The sequence below is a fragment of the Thalia democratica genome, unplaced genomic scaffold (assembly GCF_965202585.1).
Source record: "Thalia democratica unplaced genomic scaffold, ktThaDemo2.hap1.1 HAP1_SCAFFOLD_1980, whole genome shotgun sequence".
NCBI lineage: Eukaryota > Metazoa > Chordata > Thaliacea > Salpida > Salpidae > Thalia > Thalia democratica.
In genome coordinates, this window is record NW_028140769.1 from 2,284 (window position 1) to 7,500 (window position 5,217).

Here is a 5,217-nt window from a genome sequence, read left to right on the forward strand (position 1 = left end):
TAGATCAATGACAAATTGTAAACATATTGTATTATTTTATTTTACGATTTTATTTTATTTATTTAATTTAATAATTCAATAAACTTTACTTCTACTTGTCCTGGTCTTAGGTAATTTATAGATAACAATTATTTAAACAAACACTTTTGTACAGTTACAATACAGTTTTAGTACAGTTTGGGAGTAACTGTTGATAAAAAAAAACAAAAAAAAAGGTTAATTCAGGTTAAAATTTTATAAGGAATAATTTTAAAATATCAAATTGATTGTAAATCAAGTGCAAATAGGTTTTTTAAACAAACCGAAGGGTTTATAAAGGCTTGTAAACGCTTTCAAACGCCTACGACCATACCACACTGAGCACACCCCATCTCGTCCGATCTGGGAAGTTAAGCAGTGTCGGGCGTGGTTAGTACTTAGATGGGTGACCGCTTGGGAATACCACGTGCCGTAGGCTTTTGCTTTTTGAATTCATCTTTTTTGTACTATTTTTCTCACTGACCTATTTATACTTATTACTCGTTTATTTACATTTCTTTAAAGCTTAAAATAAAATAAAGTTTTAACTATTAGCAAATAAAAACGTAAGCCAATCAGATAACGTTATTTGCTGTTTAAACCAATTAGAGCGCTAAAAAAGTGGTTTGACCAGTTTGAGATATCGAAAAAATAATGGCACCATCTTGTAGAGTACAATTTTCTGAGTTAAAATTAATACAATTAGTCTTTTATACTAAAACTTAAAAGTTTTTTTGTCCAAAAACAAATAAAAGCGTGGCTACTTGAAAAATCAAACGAAAATAAATTTTGCACTTTTGTATTGTGAGTCATAATAAGTTATTTACTGTTACCAACAGATACTAGCAAAAGCTTTTTAAAGTTTTGTATTAACTTAATGTATTTGTACTTAGTTTAAATTAATAGAGTTTATTTGGTTTACTTTATTATGTGTATTGAATGTGATACAACTAAAACAAAACAAACAAGGAGAGTACTTGAATAGAACCAACACAATTTACAGACCAGTTGTGTACTAAACTTAAAGCAATTCTGAATAGTGAATATGCAGTTATTATTATAAGTTCAAAGTTCACTTTAACTTAATTTAATGTATTTTGTAAATTGGTTTTATTTAATAGATAGTAGTGAATTACTTTATTTAATTTACTTTAGTATGTGTTATATAACTTTATTTAAACAAGAAGCAAAACGGGATTATACTTTCAATAAACTACACAATTTACAGACCAGTTGTGTACTAAATTTAAAGCAATTCTGAATAGTGAATATGCAGTTATTATTATAAGTTCAAAGTTCATTTTTATTTATTTTGGTTTTATATAATAGATAGTAGTGAATTACTTTATTTAATTTACTTTAGTATGTGTTTTATAACTTTATTTAAACCAGAAGCAAAACGGGATTATACTTTTAATAAACTACACAATTTACAGACCAGTTGTGTACTAAATAAAAAGCTATTGTGAATAGTGAATATGCAATTGTTATTATAAGTTTATAAGTTCACACTTTACAAAAGCTTAACAATTTAGTTATTATTTTGTTCATATTTGCATATCTAATTTATGAAAAGTTAGTGTTATGTGTATTGGCTTTTTAATTTCTTTATTTGTAGAACTGTTAGTTTTATATTCTAAAGAAACATGTTTAAATAAATATGTTTAACAAGTAACTTAAAAATGGAAGAAATATATTGTATATATTGAACTATTTATATTTATTCTAGCTATTTGCTTAGTGTATTTATTAATGTGATTATTTTATTTTGTTGTTTGTCTTATAGTTTAATCGTATTGTGTTTAAATATATATAACAAATACAGAGGTTTAAAGTAAGTTTAAATGAAAATAAATTAAGACATATAGTTGAAATATAAGTTTAAAAAAATAGTTTTTTTTTTTTATTTCTTTGTTTGTTTGATTGTTTGTTTATTATATAATCGCGACATTTCAATTTATTACTTTTAAGCATACTAAATATAATAATAGGTATAGTTATAGGAAAAATTCAATTAGTTTCTAATGTAATAAAAAAGTTTATTCCACAAATAAACAAATACCTGAAAAATCAAATGAAAAATAAATTTCGCACTCTTGTATTGTGAGTCATAATAGGTTATTTACTGTTACCAACAGATACTAGCTTTTTAAAGTTCTATGTTAATTCAATGTATTTGTACTTAGTTTTATTTAAATGACAGTATTGATGGTTACGTTTATCAAGTATGTTTATTTAATGTTATGTAACTTAAGTAAAACCAGAAGCAAATAAGGAGACTACTTTCAATAAACTACACAATTTACATATCAATTGTATACTAAACTTAAAGGTATTCTTGATAGTTATTTTAAAGTTATTAAATTATACAAATGTATTTTGTAAAGTAGTTTTATAAAGTTACTTTATTTAACTTACTATAGTATGTGTTATATAACTTTAATTAAACCAGAAGCAAAAAGGGAGACTACTTTAAATGAAGTACACAAATTAAAAATATATTATCAAATATAAATCAATCGTGTTGTGTTTCAAAATACATGTTTCAAATAATGTTTTACAAGTATTTATCAGTTATTTAGTTTTCTTTTTATAGTTTAGCCGTATTTTTTTATTTATTTGTTATTATTTTTATTTAATTGTTTGCTTTTTATATTTATCGCGATGTGCTTAAAAGATTAGAACAAATACAAAGGTTTAAATTGTAAGTTTTAAATAAAATAAAATGAAACATACAAAATAAGCTTATGATTTTTTTATTATTATTATTATTATTTTTATTTCATTGTTTGTTTATTATATCTATCGCGATGTGCTTAAAAAATAAAACAACTATAAAGGTTTAAAAAGTAAGTTTAAATAAAGATAACATATAAAATAAGCTTATGTTTGATTTTTTTATTTTATTTTTATTTATTTTTATTTAATTGTTTGTTTATTATATTTATCGCGATCTGCTTAAAAAAATAAAACGAGTATTAAGGTTTGAAAAGTAAGTTTAAATAAAAATAAAATGAAACATATAAAATAAGCTTATGTTTTTTTTTTTTTTTTTTTTATTATTATTATTTTTATTCAATTTTTTGTTTATTATATTTATCGCAATGTGCTTAAAACGATAAAACAAATATAAAGATTTAAAAAGTACGCTTAAATAAAAATAATACAAATAAAGTTTATTTATAATAAACAAACATATTTAAAACATTAAAAAAAGTAGTTTATATATATTATTTTTTATTTATTTCTTTTAAACATATTAAATAAAGTATAAAAAAAGTATTAAAACATTTAAACGTAGCATAAATAAGCTTAAAATATTAAAATAATTGAAAAGAAACAAAGAAATTGAAAAAAATCGGAAAAAATCGGCAAAAAAAGTTCAACAGCAACATTTGAGCATCATACACGTATGCATTACTTTACACTAGTGAGAGAGACGTGTTTGTGCGTTCGGTCGACTTGGCGAGAAAGCGGGCTTAAAGCATTACTGTTTAGCACCCGAGGCGCGGCTATTGCAGCGGCGGCGAACGTGCTATGTAAACGCATTTGGAGCAGCGTATGAAAAACTACAAGCGTCCAGCGGCGGTAGGCTTATAGCTTTGCGAAGTCGTCGAGACGAGTAGCCGACGCAGGCAGGCACGGCTCGAGGCGGGTAACTGCAGCAGACAGATGGCGTGTTGCTGCTGATGAGTTAACCGGCAGAAGGCAAACGGTTGGTCGGGAGAAAGAACAGTCAGTTGTATAGCTGCATGCTGCAGTCGACGCGGGCTGGCGCTTTAAACAGCAAAAGGCCGGCGCCGACTTTCAGTAACGTTCGCAAGGCTTTTAAGCCGAGTGATAGAAAAGGTCTGTATTTATACAGTAAAAACGCTCAGTCGAGCAACGGGTTTAAACGCCCTCGGATAGTTATCTGGTTGATCCTGCCAGTAGTCATATGCTTGTCTCAAAGATTAAGCCATGCAAGTGTAAGTACGAGCTCACGTACAGTGAAACTGCGAATGGCTCATTAAATCAGTTATGGTTCATTTGATTGTACGCTTTTACATGGATAACTGTGGCAATTCTAGAGCTAATACATGCGTAAAGCGCCGAACTGACGTGAGGCGCGCATTTATCAGACCAAAACTAACCGGCTTTCGGGTCGTTACAATGGTGACTCTGGATAAGCTTGCGGATCGCACGGCCTAGTGCTGGCGACATCTCATTAAAGCAACTGCCCTATCAACTATCGTCGGTACGGTATCGGCCTACCGAGGTTGTAACGGGTGACGGAGAATCAGGGTTCGATTCCGGAGAGGGAGCCTGAGAAACGGCTACCACATCCAAGGAAGGCAGCAGGCGCGCAAATTACCCATTCCCGGCTCGGGGAGGTAGTGACGAAAAATAACAATGCAGACCTCGTACGAGGTCCTGCAATTGGAATGAGTACACTTTAAACTTTTTAACGAGTATCCATTGGAGGGCAAGTCTGGTGCCAGCAGCCGCGGTAATTCCAGCTCCAAAAGTGTATATTTAAGTTGTTGCGGTTGAAAAGCTCGTAGTTGGATATAGGGACGGCGAGGTTGGTCGGTCGAAAGGCTAGCACTGGCCTCGTTGTTCTTGTTGGTCGGTGCCTTCGCGGTGCTCTTAACTGAGTGTTGCGGTGGTCCGGCAAGTTTACCTTGAAAAAATTAGAGTGTTCAAAGCAGGCTTTACGCTTGTATAATGTTGCATGGAATAATGGAATAGGACCTCGGTTCTATTTTGTTGGTTTTCGGAGCACGAGGTAATGATTAATAGGAACGGACGGGGGCATCCGTACTGTGCCGTTAGAGGTGAAATTCTTGGATCGGCGCAAGACGAACGACTGCGAAAGCATTTGCCAAGAATGTTTTCTTTAATCAAGAGCGAAAGTCAGAGGTTCGAAGACGATCAGATACCGTCCTAGTTCTGACCTTAAACGATGCCGACTAGCGATCGGGCAGTGTCGAACTTAAGAACTGTCCGGCAGCTTCCGGGAAACCAAAGTCTTTGGGTTCCGGGGGAAGTATGGTTGCAAAGCTGAAACTTAAAGGAATTGACGGAAGGGCACCACCAGGAGTGGAGCCTGCGGCTTAATTTGACTCAACACGGGAAATCTCACCCGGCCCGGACACAGCGAGGATTGACAGATTGAGAGCTCTTTCTTGATTCTGTGGGTGGTGGTGCATGGCCGTT

At 31.7% G+C, this 5,217-nt stretch overlaps 2 non-coding genes across 2 annotated transcripts in view; both read left to right on the forward strand.

Annotated features, from left to right (window-relative positions):
• Window positions 1-338: 338 nt before the first annotated feature.
• Window positions 339-457, forward strand: LOC145849052 (5S ribosomal RNA). Its single transcript, XR_014372300.1, has one exon. It is a non-coding gene; the product is annotated as a 5S ribosomal RNA (ribosomal RNA).
• Window positions 458-3,928: 3,471 nt separating this feature from the next.
• LOC145849050 (small subunit ribosomal RNA) overlaps window positions 3,929-5,217 on the forward strand; it is a 1,808-nt gene continuing 519 nt past the window's right edge. Inside the window, exon 1 of the ribosomal RNA XR_014372298.1 lies at window positions 3,929-5,217. This exon is cut by the window's right edge and continues 519 nt beyond it. This is a non-coding gene — a ribosomal RNA (small subunit ribosomal RNA).